The sequence below is a fragment of the Montipora capricornis genome, chromosome 8, assembly GCF_036669925.1.
Source record: "Montipora capricornis isolate CH-2021 chromosome 8, ASM3666992v2, whole genome shotgun sequence".
Classification (NCBI taxonomy): Eukaryota; Metazoa; Cnidaria; class Anthozoa; order Scleractinia; family Acroporidae; genus Montipora; species Montipora capricornis.
Genome location: NC_090890.1, coordinates 383216 through 398967, shown reverse-complemented (window position 1 = coordinate 398967; position 15752 = coordinate 383216). Strand labels below are relative to the sequence as shown.

Sequence of the window (15752 nt, the reverse complement as noted above, 5' to 3'; positions counted from 1 at the left end):
GGAACATTTTTGTAGTATTACGATATTGTAATTTTTCAGCTTGTGTCTTTTCTAACTTTTATGTAAAAGGCCCGCTGGAAGAGCAAACTGGCGGTCATGCACGGGCTCAAATCCCATCGGTGCCTTGGCCTTTATTGATGACTGGGTGAGGTTTTTTGAAATCTGAAGTCTATGACAATCTGTGTAGTTGTGCATAATTCCGTAAATTGGAATGCTTTAATGAGATCAAATCCTTCTCACTAGACAAATCAGAATATAATGCCTTTTGAGCATCTCATTTTGGGTAGAGCTTCGAGGAACAACGTTAATCGATGAGTCTAATTTGGAATTTATCCTTGGAAGTTACACGTACCCATGACTTCTCTTTTTAAAGCTAGCATTTCATTTTTCATCAATTTAGTAGCGAAATCTCTCTTTATAACTAAGCTCAGTGACAATTCCCTGGCCATCGTCGTCCATTTTTCTACCTTTATATCATAAAGCTTCAACTGAAGGTCCTTTCAGTGATGTAACTTTGTGGCAGGTTACGATTTCGCCAAAGAGCGCGTGGAAACAATCGAAGAGTTTCTTAAAGTAGTTGGCTTCAATTGAAGTTAATTTTTTACCTGTAGCCGCAACGCTTCACATCATGACTTTTCCAAGGCGCAAACCAAACTAAGGTAAACTTCTTTAGATTTTTTCACCAAAAAATGCCGTCACGACATTCACAAACTTAAATTCAATCGCAACACTAAATTTTCCAACCTTTCCTCGGAAGAGTGGGCGGCGCTTAAAAATCTTAGTAAACGCAACGACATAGTTGACAAATCGGCCGACAAAGGCGGCGCGGTAGTTGTTTGGCGGTCCGACCTTTACCAAAAAGAAGCTTTGCGGCAACTTTCGGATACCTCGTTTTATGCCAAAATCCCTAAAGATCTCACTTCCAAAAATCAAAAACTTGTCAAAGACACCATTCAAAATCTTATAGTTAATCAAGAATTACCGGAGACTGGCACGAGTCTCATCAACAACACCCCTAGAACTTCGTGCATTTACTTCTTGCCTAAAATTTACAAACCCAACAACCCAGGTCGCCCTATCGTTTCTGCCTGTAGTTGCCCCACCGAACTCATTCCTAGCTACTTAGACAGGATTATGACGCCTATCGTCAAATCTTTGCCATCTTGATTAAAGACAGTACACACGCGATTTCAATTTCTCCGGCTAAGACAAACTTATTTTCACCTTGGACATTACATCTCTATACACAGTCATTCCTAATAGCGAAGGTCTTCAAGCACTTAAACACTTTTTCGATCAACGCACTGTCAAAGAACCTAGCTCGGAAACGCTCCTCCTCCTTGCCGAACTAGTTTTAACGCTTAACTGTTTTTCATTCGCCGACAGCTATTACAAACAAATTAATGGTGTAGCGATGGGCACAAGAATGGGACCTAGCTATGCCAATCTTTTTGTAGGATATGTTGAACACCAATTTTTTAATCAGTACAACGGCCCCATACCTGAACTCTACGGCCGCTACATCGACGACTGCATCGGCGCTATTTCATCCAGCAGAGAAGACCTCGATCAATTTGTAACCTCCGTCAACTCTTTTCATCCGGCTCCTAAATATACCTGGGAACTTTCGGAAACTTCATTGGCTTCCCTAGATATCAAAGTTTCTATTAGAGGCGACGTGCTATGTACTAGTGTGCACTACAAACCTACAGATTCACACAGTTATTTGTTGTATTCATCGCCACATCCATCACATGTCAAGAACTCCATTCCTTATTCTCAATTTCTTAGACTTCGACGTCTATGTAGTGATGACTCCGATTTTTCCAGCAAATCAGAGGAGATGTGCCAGTTCTTCGAAAAACGTGGCTATCCTGTCTCTGTGGTCAAAGCGGGCCATCATCGCGCCCAACAATTTGATCGACAGTCATCACTACAAACGTCACAAAAAGATAAGAATGACAGAATTCCATTCACCCTCACTTTCCATCCTCATAATCACGCAGTCAAAAGCATCATTCTTAGTAATTTTAAATTACTCCAAAATGATCCTGAGACTCGTAGAATCTTTTCGCAACCTCCACTTATTTCATTCAAACGCGACAAAAACGTAGCCAACATTTTAGTTAGAAGCGCGCTCAAAACTAACGAGCAACCCGGCACTTTCAAATGCGCGCGCTCACGATGCAAAACTTGTCTTTTCATTGTTAACACTAGCAAGATATCGGGACCTATGCGATCTGTTAAATCACCGATCGTTTCACATGTACCTCCGCAAATGTCATTTATTGCATAACCTGTTCGTTATGCAATAAATTATACATTGGTGAGACCGGTAGACTACTAGGTGACCGATTCAGCTACCACCTTCGATATGTTTAGAAGAATTACAAGTATGCATCTAATACATTCGCTCGCAATTTTAATCTGACCAACTACTCCAAAAAACACATGGCTATCTGCGGCCTTTCCCTACATCTAGGTACGGCGGAAAGCCGCAAGAATCGGAAACAAAAATTCATCTTTCAAATCGGCACCCTTAATCCTCACGGTATTAACGAACGCTTTTCATTTAACTAATACATTCCTATTTTTCACGTTGCCATGTTACTACCAATAGCGTAGCTCCGTACTCTACTATAAAAACAACACGTAACCCATAATCCCTCGATTCGCTCTGACGAAGCGCTAACGCTCGAAACGTCAGCTTTTAGAATCTATGTACGGTGGCCACTTTAAATTATCAACACCGTTGATAAAACAAAATTTTTGTATACTACTTTCCCACCGACGCAGCACCACAGCTTCTTTAGAAACTACCCCTTCATTCATAAGGTAAAATTCGTTAATGGGCTAGTAGTTCAAGAAAACCAAACCAAACAAAGGACAAAAATCCGACTACTTGTGGAAATTGATAAAGAACTGCAACCGTTATTACTTTTGTTGCCCTAGGCTTTTTTGATTTCTAACTTTTGCTTTTTAAGTCATAATCTTAAGTCCGTGACTCCCTGGTCATCTTTCAAGTTTTTACTACACGAAAAGAAAAGTTGATGACTTCCGCAACAAGGGCGCAACTGAGCGTTAGTCAGCCAAAAAACAATGCACCGCTCAACGTGGGTTTGAACCCACGACCGTGAGATTAAGAGTCTCATGCTCTACCGACTGAGCTAGCCGGGCACCGTGCTGTATAGATGCTGTCGGAATAATCAAGAAAAATATGTGACTGGCACGCTTGGGCAAGGGGCATTTCGGCTTTGATCATCTTGAGATGCTGCATTTCGGGTTTAATCAGGCTGAGATGCTGCAAAACTATTATAATTACTATCATGAAGTTTTAAATAGGTTAAGTTTGAAATCATAAGTACCACCCCCCGTGGGACTTGAACCCATAACCTTTGAATTAGAAGTCCAACACATCTCATCCACATATCTGATGTTTGTAATCTTTCTTCCTAAATTTTGTGGGATATCATCAGGGAATTTCAACTTCATGGGTCTCAGGAACAGAGGAGATACCTTCCCTTGCTGCTGGATCCAGATTTGTTGAGATCCCTTTGCAACCAGGTACTGTACGTGCTGCCTTCCTTAATGATCTAAGAACGAAGTACGAGAATTTGGTTAAGAAATCTGAAAAATATTTTGTAGGCAACAGTGAATTGGCTTTTATATAGTAGAACTTGGAGACTGTTATGCGCTTTTGTCGATAGCAATTTGCACAATCGTTTATACTGTATACTTCAAATCAACCAATAATTGCTAATATCATACACCTGATGCGTGATCTGACTTTGATCACCTGCATGGATTCCATTTTAGGAACATTATTGAGGTCACCGTTAAATCCTGATTGCGTTTGACAAACTACTGGAACAAAGTTTATTTGCATAATTAATGTTAATTCCTTGAAGGCTTGATTAATACAGTTACGATCGCAACCAGCCTACTACGTTCAAAATCCTATTTACTAATAAAAGCTGCATGAATGCGCAAAAGTTTTTTTACTACTGTTTTCATTCTCGCATCTTTCAATGCTTTCCGGCTTTGCGAATTTGTTTGAACTTTGTCAACACGATGGAGGCGTGACTGTGATTGGAAGACTGAGACAATGCAGTCATGTCGGGAGGCCCGCGGGAATAAAAAAAATTGCGGTTGTCAAACTACGGTCTGTCACCCCGGTAAGGGTCAGTTTGTCATCAACGGTCGAAGCCGTGGCCACTCTTGTGATAAAGAATCGCCTTCAAAAGCTGTTTTGTTGCAAAAGTCACCGGCTGACTTTGCTCGCAGGACTGCTATCGCGTTGATAGTGGGTTGAGATAAAAGTTCAATCTTTGTCAATTGCCTGATGAGGAATTGCGACCGTGGGAACATTTTATCCAGGAATATTTGACTCAAATTGGTGGCTCCTGACAATTTGGAGGGTGTAAATTGCAGGTTGCAGGTCATTGTTTCATCAGAGCTGAAACAACCCAAACCTTTAAAGACTAATGCTAACATTAGGCATAAAAATATGATGTTTAAGCCTCAGGTTAGCATTTTTGTAAAGGTTTGGGTTGTTTCAGTTGGGGTAAAAGAATGACTTGCAACCCTAACCTGCAACCTGCACTTTACACCCAAACCGCTCCAGTCTTGGGATTTTATTATAACCGCCGTTGACAACCCAGAAATTGAAAAGTGGCTCAAATCGTGTCGGATCTGGAAAATAACCACACAGGAAGGAAGCTATCCACAATGGCAATAAGCTTATGCTTTTTAACTGGGATTTATTTCATATAATAATCTTTTGAGCTTTTAATCGGGATTCCCATACAAATCCTTATAATTTTGTTGGCCATGCTCACTCTGAGCTTGGCGTGACTGTGGTCTCAACAGTTGTTGAGAACCGGTTTTCGATTTGTCCAATCAGAAACTCCCTCGAACGTAATGTCCAATCGTACGATGTTTGAACAATGACAACGCAGCAACAATGTTTTCGATCTAGAAAACATGAATTCAGCTCATTGCAAGGTCGAATTTGGAGTTGAAAAGGCAGACCCGCTTTGTCTTGCAGATGCTTTACAGATTCCAGCTGTGTTCCGTTGCAGACAGAGAAGCATTTGCGATGGTTTAGAGGGACTGTTTGTGCTGCTGAGTAAACAAGTCAGTACACGCACAGGACTCCCTCTCATTTCTCTCAGAAAAAGCACGTCATGTTCATGGCTCCACTCCATCGGCCTAGAGTGACACATAATTTTGATTACAATGAAGTTCAAAACAGCTAAAACCTTTGTCAAGTTACCTTACTCACTTGCATTTTTGCATTTGATCGTCAGATGCCGCCATCGTTAGTCTGAGTCTACAGCTGTCCTTTTAGAATACGATGATTAAAATGCGTCTTATGCCAAAAGCGTTTCAAAGAAATCACGAGAAGGTATTCTTTTGAATATAAACGAATAAAAGACTTGAATTTACTCACGTTCTCTACACGCCGCCAAAACAAGGCTTTTGAGGTCGCCGCCGAGACTAGACGACTTTGCGCTAAACCTACGACGTCAAACGGAAATAAAACTTTACTTCCGGGCGCCGTCGCCTTCCTAAAAAGTCGCTTTTCTAAAGGTTCCTAATATGGCCGTAGTGACGTCAGGTGCAATCAAAGAAAAGTTACATGCAAAACGTTTTTTAGATTTATTAACCAAAATCGTACACTTCATTTCGTTTTCTTAGCTAATTATGGATAGGCACTGACAGAAGGGGATTTTTTTTGACGGATTGAGGCTTGTGCGTCTTCCCTGTTCTCAATTTCAGATAATATCGGCCTTTCATGTAAAGCCTGCTTTGCACTTTTTTGCCATCACATGATCGTTTTTCGAATATTTTGGGGTGCCTCTAAATAGACCACTTCAGAAAATACCATAATACTCTTTGTTTGTCTCCTCAAATTTTGCATGTTGTTTCCAGTTTCTCTTGGGGCTTAACAATGGTCCCAAGAGAAAACAAAAACCATGCTTATGCAAAACTTGGGGGGACAAACAAAGAGTATTATGGTATTTTCCCAAGTGGCCTACTATACATTGCAATGTGAGAAATAGTTGCAGTGATAAATATCACCGTGAACTGAGTTTACAGGTTTCGTTTATCACTTGTTGTTTGCTTCGTATTTAATGATCAAGAAGCGAGGGCAGCAGATGCAATAATGGGTGATTGTGAATAAAATCCAGTCACTTAGTTTAAATAGGTTTACCTTGAAGTCAAAAGTACCACCCCCGGTGAGACTCGAACCCACAACCTTTGAATTAGAAGTCCAACACGCTAGTCCATTGCGCCACTGGGGCTAACTGATTAGTTTTCGTAATCATTCCTGCTAAATTTTAGGCATTCGCGCCACAGGGATTTCCAAGGATACTTGAACCCTCGCTGGCGGGCTCAACATTTTCATTTAACGCTGACTTTAGATCACGGATAAACAGAGACTCTTTAATCTTACAATTCTACTGGTCGATGAGACATGCGTTGTAAAATTAAAGAGTCTCTGTTCAACCGTGATTTAAAATTTCAAAGTATCAAGATCAGTTGTAACCTCTTCTCTGTTATTTTTTCTCTGTTATTTAGTGCTTTTAATCATATTGATATAATTATCTATTTGACTGTCTTTGTATTGTAAGTCTGTTATTGTCACTGACCATCCTTGTAATTCAGCCTTTAGGCTGCGAGAGGGATATCAATAAACTATTATTATTATTATTATTATAAAAGCCAGCCGTAAATAGACGAGTTTACGCTCGTGATTGCGTCGTCCAAACGATTTGAAAAACAATCCCAAGGCGTTTTTCAAAACTTTCAAGCCATTTTTGGGTTGTAAGAGCTGCATGTACTGAAAGTAACGACATCTACTTAAAAATAAACGGCAGTATGATAACGGATCAACAACAAGTGGCTGAGGAATTGGTTGAGCATTTTGCTACCTTGGGGGATGGCATCGGTGGCACAGCGACTGAAAGAAACTCAATAGAGGACTTTAGAGATCATCCTTGTGTTCAGAGGATTCAATACGAAAATAGGAATTCTACTCAGACCATTGAAATCGAAACAGTTACACAGGGACAAGTCCTTGCAGCTCTCGATTCGCTGAATATAAACAAGGCCACCGGCCCTTGAGGCATCCCTTCAAAGGCCTTAAAAATAGGTGCTAATGAATTATCCGCTCCACTAACCACCTTGTTCAATTCTTGTATTAACAAGAATGCGTGGCCTAGTAAATGGAAGTGTGGGCATTGGGGCCCAGTATATAAAAAGGATGACAGGAATGCAAAGGAAAATTATCGGCCCATAACTCTCTTACCATGTGTAAGCAAAGTTCTTGAGAAGTTGGTTGGGGCACAGATCAACTCTGGCTTTGGTAATTGCATTTACCAAAACTCATCCGCCTATCGCAAAGCTCACAGCTGCGAAACAACATTAATCAATTTAGTAGAAGATTGGAGACTCGCGAGGGATCAAATGCATTTGACTCGTTACACCCACCACTACTTCTGAGCAAGCTTGAAGCGTACGGTTTTCAGGAAAGCGCTAATCAACTTTTAAACAGCTATTTAGATGATCGGAAATATCAAGTAAAGTTCGGCTGTCATGTTAGTTCGAGCCATTACGTGAGTCGTGGCTGTCCTCAGGGTTCTGCGCTTGGCCGTTGTTATGGAATGTTTTCCAGAATGACCTATCCTACTGCCTAACAGCGAACTTGTCTATGTATGCAGACGACCATCAAATTTACCAACGTAGGAGCAGACCAGGCAGCTGTGACTTTCCAGTTAAAGGATAGTGCCAACTTGGCTACAACGTGGTATGATTCTAACTTACTGGCGGGAAACCTCAGAAAGTACCAAGTTTTGAACTTGGGGTTCACTCAAAATGACAGTAATAATTGTGTGAACGATGCCAAAATCTAAACTAAAGATAACATCACACTTCTAGGAGTAGTGTTAGATTCTAAGCTAAATTTCTCTGAGCATATAATTTCTATCTGCAAAAAAGCCAGCCAGAGAATTGGTGTTCTAATGAGACTACGCAATTTAATTCCTATGAAATCTAAGTTAATATTATTCAAAAGCGCGATATTACCATTTCTCACGTACTGTCACCTTGTGTGGCATTTCTGCAAAGCGAGCGACACTCGAAAGCTTGAAAGATAACAAGAAAGAGGACTTAGGGCGGTTTTCAAGGACAATAATTCTAGTTATGAACAATTATTAGAGAAGGCAGAGTTGCCTACTCTACTAAACAGACGCTTACAGGATCTGTGCATCCTAATGTATAAAGTAAAGCATAAACTGTGCCCTGCCTAACATCTTTAAAGAACCAAATAGTAATTACAATTTGAGGCAAGCAGATTTCTCTATACCAAGGTATGAGACAGTCACCTACGCTGAAGCACTCTATTAGATATCTTGGGCCTAGGCTATGGATACGACCCTGATGTCGTTCAAAGGCAAGATACGCCAACTTAATATAAGTGAACTTTTAGATGATGGCTGCGCAGGCTGTAGCCTCTGTTCATTTTGATTTCTGTATATTTTTACTATTAATCCTGAAACTAGATAACTGTTGATATTTTACCTATTATTGTATATAGTTTTTAGCTTGTAAATTTTTCCCTAATTGGTGTCCCCAAATTAGTAAGGGATTTCTTTTCCCTGGCTAGATGGCTTTTGACACTCTTAATAAAGTTTCTACTACTACTACTACTACTACTACTACTACTACTACTACTACTACTACTACTACTACTACTACTACTACTACTACTACTACTACTACTATTACTACTACTACTACTACTACTACTACTACTACTACTACTACTACTACTACTACTACTACTACTACTACCACTACTCATGGGTAATCAGGACAACATGGTCGGATATTCAAAGGTTTGTATGGAAATTCAAAGCCAAATGTTCTGTACATGACTCTACTTTATAGACTTTCGCCTTCATAAACCAAACAAATAAGTTCATGCTCACAACGGAGAAGAACTAGACTTGGTTTCCGTTCTTTGGAATTGCTAAATATTGTTTTTTTTTTGTCTCCATACATTCTCTGTATATTTGTGCGTTTGGAATTACAGGAAATATATGACAGAAACTCTTTTTAATAAAATAATTTCCACAATAGCCATTCTCTCCAAAATTTTTCTGCCGCACCTTCGAGCGCCTATCTTCTGTTTTGGAAAATAAAAAACCCAAAATTGCCTATCATGAATACTTTTCATTGTTTTGAACTTCTTACAAACCTCTGAATTTCTCTGAGCCTTGCCCTGATTACACAAGATGCACTCAAGAGCGTGAACTCGTCTATGAAAACGTTGCAGTGCCGGAGGAACTTTATCATTCTCTATTACTAGCATATTTCTTGTCGTTTTACGTCAATCAATTTCGTTTAGTTCCCAGTCCATTCATTTGTATTTTTAATTTTAAATTTATCTGTAACTGAATAATAATCACTTATCATGATGTATGTTGTAACATACGAAACGATAAGTTTTTAAAAAGAGTTATGCAGTTCAAGCAAATGCTTGTAACCTCTGTTTACGTTATATTATTTAGAACGGTCTTCCCCACGCGAGAATAAGAGATATCGTCGACATGAATTCATTATCATTTCCATAGAAGGCTCAGGCATTTTTTGTGAGACGTTCCTTTTTCCTCCCTTCCCTCTCTATTTGTCTTTACTTACTGTTCCTTTATCTTCATCTGAAGGTGGCCGCCAGACCTCCATATCTCAGTAGGAGTGCGGGTAATATCGGTGTACTGTATACTTAAAATCATCTAATCATTGCTAAATTTAATTATTCTCCTTATTCCAAATTTGACTCTGATCACCTGAGGTCAAGTTAATTTCGACATTTTCTTTCCAAACCTGTACATAGCGCTCACCTTAATTAAGCGTACAGAATTTAGTTCCCAAGATTCGGAGTAACGAAAAAACACCTTAAATGAGGTGGAGTGGGATTCGAACCCACGCCTACATGAGTAGACTGCGACCTGAACGCAGCGCCTTGGACCGCTCGGCCATCCTGACACCTACTCTTTCGAATGGGGAGGAGCGTGTTGGGAAAAATAACGACGTAGGGCCTACCACCTCTACAATGGTATGTAGGTTGAAAACGAGAAAATGTATCTGCAGGCCTTGGGGCGTTGAAACATATCCGTCCTGGCCTGGTGCCTCGCAAACCTTGCTGCGAATGTAGATGAGGCTTAAGTCCTTCCTTATCTAGATTATTGGTCTGAGGTTTGGGGTTCCATTTGTAAAAAACAGTGTGACAGACTCCATAGATTGCAAAATAAGGCCGGGAGAAGGCCTTTCGTGATTTTAACACAAGATCTGCTGATGATACTTCACTACCTAAGGTGGAACAATCTTGAGCAAAGGTGACGCTTGAAACAGCTCACAAATAAGGGTTTTTAATTCGGAATAATTTTTGTCCGGATGGTTTAAAGAATTTGTTTGAGCGAACCCCCGGAATTCATTCGTACAATTCACGGCGCTTCACAATTAATGCTTTCGTGCCCGGGCCCCATGCCGAGTCTGCTAAGAGGGCGTTTTGCTATAGAGGTGCCGTCATGTAGAATGGCCTTGACAACAAAGTTAAGTTGGCGCTTCATCTCAACACTCTCGGCTCTGCTATGGTTTGTGGAAGTACTTATTTTAGTTGTTATGAAACTTGTTTAGGTAATTCACAGCTCAAATTTTAGTGCAATAAACATTGGAGTAGTGGAACATTTTTGTAGTATTAGGACATTGTAATTTTTCAGCTTGTGTCTTGTTCTGACTTTTATGTAAACGGCTCGCTGGAAGAGCAAACTGGCGGTCATGGGCTCAAATCCCATAAGGTTTGTTGAAATTTGAATTCTATGGCAATCTGTGTAGTTGTGCATAATTCTGTAAATTGGAATGTTTTAATGAGATCAAATTCTTCTCACTAGACAAAGCTGAAGATGATGCGCTTTAGAGCATCTCATTTCGGTTAGAGCCTCGAGGAACAATCTTAATCTGATTTGGAAGTTATTCTTGGAAGGTACACAGACCCACGAGTTCTCTTTTTATAGCTAGCATTACACTTTTCATCAATTTATTAGCGAAATCTCCCTTTAACTAAGCTCTTGTGACAATTTCCTGGCCATTGTAGTCCATTTTTGTACCTTTAGTATCATAAAGCTTCAACTGAAGGTCCTTTCTGTGGTGTGACTTGTGTCACGTTACGATTTCGCCAAAGACTGGGCGGAAACAGCCGACACGTTTCTTAAAGTAGTAGGCTTCAACTACGCAACGCTTTACGTCATGACTTTTCCGAGGCGCGAACCAAACTAAGGTAAAACTTCGTTAATTGGGCCAGTAGTTCAAGAAAACCAAACCAAACAGAGGACCTTTCAACCGTAGTCCAACTTCCATGTAAAAATGCAGACCAAAATCCGAATACTTGTGGAAATTGAGTGAAAACTGCAAGCGTTATTACTTCTGTTGCCCTAGGGTCTGTTTGATTTCTAAATTTTGCTTTTAAGTCATATTCTAAAGTCCGTGACTCCCTCAAGTTTTTACTATACTAAAAGCATAGTTGATGACTTCAGAAAGAAGGGCACAAGAGCGTTAGTCAGCCAAAAAATAAAAGGTGCACCGCCCAACGTGGGGTTCGAACCCACGACCCTGAGATTAAACCGCTGACGGAACGTTCAACAAACATATGTGACTGGCATGCTTGGGCGAGAGGCATTTCGGGTTTGTTCATCCTGAGATGCTGCAAAACTATTATAATTACTATCATGAGGGGTGTGGGAAAGGACGATCAAAAGACAATTAAAGGGTGCTTATTTAAAAGTAATAGCAGCAGTTTCACTAGCAACATTTGTGGCTTCCTTAATGGTGTTGACAAAAGAATCCTCCTTACAAGAGAGGGTTCCTCTCCACTAACTAAAACATTCACAAGTCAGCAGGCAGTTTGGGAGAAATTTTGTGTGTGTAGATGATGAGTTGAGGAAAAATTATAGACAAAAGTTAAGGTTAGTCTGTAAAATGAGGAGGAAATATTCATAAAGCAAACTCTCAACGGCAAAATGAGGCTAACAAATGAAACAAACTCTGTGTGAAATTCAGAAACAGCCAGATAGTGCATGTACGATAAACTTAATCAAGTAGGAGAGATGATTGAGAGAGAGATACTTGACCATGAAAACTATACGTTCTTAAAAATTGGAATAATAAATGTCAAAATCTTTATACTAAAATCTTCATTCTTTAATATATATGGAGAAAACTAAAGAAATCCCATGGAATATGAAACACAGGTTCGACGAAGCAAATCTAACAATTGAAGGGCTCACGTGGTTCGTTGACAGTCCACTCAACATGTAGCCGCCATAGCTCCCGTAGCAAAGTAGGCTGGAGCGTCGTATATTCTTATAAGCAGAACTGAGAACGGTCACCGACGGTGCTGAAGTAAGGAGGTTTCGATACCCGCCGCGAGCAACTGTACATTTTGCACTCTCATTGGACAATTTGAAACACTTGGCCAATGAGAGTGCAGAATGTAGTATGATCGCCATCAAGCTATAACAGCCGTAGCCACACATCTAGCTGAACGCATGGGAAGATTATAGAAAGTCGAACGTTATTTTGAATTTTTCCGCCGCTGTGTCGTCCCGGAGTGGAGTTGATGTGATAGGAAATTTATCTGGCCATAAAAACACCACAGCCTTAAGAGGCTGTGGTATTTTTATGGCGATTTGGACAGTTGCTTTCCGATGCGATAGCAATTTGTGGGACGAGATCGCCGCTAGTCACCAGCATCTCTTCTCTTTATGAGTGGAAATGACAACAAACGTCATCGTAAAAATTCGAAAGCCACAAACCAGGCTAAAATGGGCACAGTTTGCCCTCCGATTGCACAGAAAACATGAGGACAACTGTACGTAGAGGTAAGTTTATTTCTACATTTACAGCTTATTTTAGGATTTAGAAGTTCCATATCTCAGTAGAAGTGTGGGTAAGATCGGTGTACTGTATACTTAAAATCATCTGATCATTGCTAAATTTAATTACTCTCCTTATTCCAAATTTGACTCTGATCACCTGAGGTCACGTTAATTTCGACATTTTCTTTCCAAATTTGTACATAGCGCTCACCTAAATTAAGCGTACAGAATTTAGTTTCCCAAGATTCGGAGTAACGAAAAAACATCTTAAATGAGGTGAAGTGTCAGGAGTTGGATTCGAACCCACGCCTACATGAGTAGACTGCGACCTGAACGCAGCGCCTTGGACCGCTCGGCCATCCTGACACCTACTCAGTTTCGAATGGGGAGGAGCGTGTTGCGAAAAATGCCGACGTAAGGCCTACCACCTCTGCAATGGTATGTAGGTTGAATTTCGACGGATTTCAACCTGCATCTCTGCTAGCCGGAACGTAGATTAGAGTACTTTGCTCTATCAAAGAAGGGGACATTACAGAGTCTCACATGTCTCCATTTTTAGGCAAAAAGTTAAGTGCCCTTTGCCTGCGCTATTCCTTGGTTGAGGAGGAAGGCTTTACCTCGACTTGTACTTTATGTTTGTCATGAGTTTTTTTCTTTTTCCTGCCGTTTACATCAGGCACTGACAGAAAGTTTTGTAGGCGGAGGAAAGCTCGTGCGTCTTCCCTGTTCTTTTTTCACAGGAAATTCGCTTTTCATGTAAAGCCTGTATTGCATCGACGAAGAAAATCATTTTGCGATGTCTCAAAGTTGAAGATTTCAATGTAAGAGATAGTTGTAGTGGTAACTATCAAAGCTGAGTAGACATATTTCGTTTGCCACTTGTTGTTTGCTTCATATTTGATGATCAGGGAGAGAGAACAGGAGGTGTACGTAATATTGGGTGAATGTAACATCCAGTCACTTAGTTTTAAGTAAGCTGACTTTAAAGTCAAGAGCATCACCCCAGATAAGACTCGAACCCACAACCTTTGAATTAGAAGTCCAACACGCTAGTCAATTGCGCCACGGGGGCTCTGTGAACACCACAAAAAAACGGGAGCAACAGTTGCGCCAGTTAATATCAGGACGGCTTTGTTAATAAAGGCATGGCATTACTCCCAATTCAAATTTGCGCAAATGGCATGAAAAAACAATCTCACAGTCCGGTTGAAGTTCGAAGGTGTCAGGATGGCCGAGCGGTCCAAGGCGCTGCGTTCAGGTCGCAGTCTACTCGTTTAGGCGTGGGTTCGAATCCCACTCCTGACACGTCTGTTAAAATTAAGCTCTTAAATGGGGCCAACGAATCATGTGAAACTACATCCTTCACGTCTTTTTAAGCTAATCGCTGTTTCCAGGTTTAGAAGTGAAAATATGGAAATTAACTTGACCGCAACAATGTTCATAAAATGGAATCCAGGTGATGTAATTCAAACCTCGCATCAGGTGTATGATTAATATTCCCATTTATTTGATGATTTAAAGTATACAGTATAAACGTTTGTACAAATCTATATTGACACTAAAGCGCATACGAATCTCCAAGTTCTACCATATGAAATACAACTCATTCTTGCATGCAAAAAGTTTTAAGATTTGTTAATTAAAATCTCAGCTTATCCTCGTCCTCAGCTTACATTCTGGATGGCTACGCGCAAAATACCTGATTACAGCAACCCATTCGCTACCTTGAATTAACAATTATTGTAAATTTGCAACTTGCTCTGAATTTACTAAAATCGTTAATTTAGAAGACAGGAAGCTTGATATGGATTATGGGAAATGGTCATGAATTTTTTAAAAGACAACCCAAGTATATGGACATAGGACTCGCACCTGAGAATGTTCTCAATCAATTTCAGAGCTAATGAGATTCTGTCGGACTACCTTCTTGTCAGTTGCGAAGTCCCACAAGGATCTGTACTTGGACCCTTATTGTTTCTCATTTATATAACCGCAAAACCGCAGGGTGGGTGGGTACTCAAGTACATTTGGTCGAAAGGACGATAAAATACCATCCGGGGGAAGGTGAAGTTGAACAATTGTTAGTTTCAAAATGGCGCTCGAGTTTCCGAGATGTGTTTAGAAGGAGTTACTTTCGGCTGACTATGACGATATAATTTGAAAGTGAAACAAGTCATTTGCCTGGAAAGTTTATATTTAAAGAAAGATTTAGTTGCTGTTCTATCCTAAGACTTTTGATTGTCTGCGGAGCAGTGGGCTATATCACAATACAACTTTCAAATCTTTCCCCCCTTTTACTTTCAAATGAAGCTTGACTTTTTTTTTTGATCTGGCCCCAGTTGTTCAAACGACGGATAGCGCTATCCACCGGATAAATCACTATCCAGTGGATAACTATTAGCGAAACCAAGTGCGCTATCCAACGGATAGTGATTTATCCGGTGGATAGCGTACAACTGGGGCCTGGTCCTGAGAAGCTTGTTGTTGTTTAGTCTCCTTGAGCATTGCCTACAGACCAAGTGTGGAAAATCTCCTCGAGGCAATGACTTTCCGTGCAACGTTTCGGCCACGGCAAGAAGACCGCAGTTCCTTTCACTAAACAGGTTATTACTGTGATCTCTGTCACATACAGTTTTACAAACCCTACATAAACTTGAGTTAGCAGAGTAAAAAACACCTTTTTGGTGTTTGGTTTTGAAATATCACTTTAGCGCCAAAACTATTGAGTCAAGCGACATACCGCTCTCTCCCTGCCTTGTCACTGTGACAATCAAAAACCCTGTTATCCCACCCTTTCAGAAGAGTTTTTTA

The 15752-nt window shown here is 40.4% G+C and overlaps 4 non-coding genes across 4 annotated transcripts; 1 reads left to right on the top strand and 3 right to left on the bottom strand.

The window, feature by feature from the left end:
- Positions 1-3105: 3105 nt before the first annotated feature.
- Trnak-cuu (transfer RNA lysine (anticodon CUU)) lies at positions 3106-3177 on the bottom strand. Its single transcript has one exon. It is a non-coding gene; the product is annotated as a tRNA-Lys (tRNA).
- A 3057-nt stretch (positions 3178-6234) lies between these two features.
- Trnar-ucu (transfer RNA arginine (anticodon UCU)) lies at positions 6235-6308 on the bottom strand. The gene has a single exon. It is a non-coding gene; the product is annotated as a tRNA-Arg (tRNA).
- A 6915-nt stretch (positions 6309-13223) lies between these two features.
- On the bottom strand, positions 13224-13307 carry Trnal-cag (transfer RNA leucine (anticodon CAG)). The gene has a single exon. It is a non-coding gene; the product is annotated as a tRNA-Leu (tRNA).
- Positions 13308-14162: 855 nt separating this feature from the next.
- Trnal-cag (transfer RNA leucine (anticodon CAG)) lies at positions 14163-14246 on the top strand. The gene has a single exon. It is a non-coding gene; the product is annotated as a tRNA-Leu (tRNA).
- The last annotated feature ends 1506 nt before the right edge of the window (positions 14247-15752 follow it).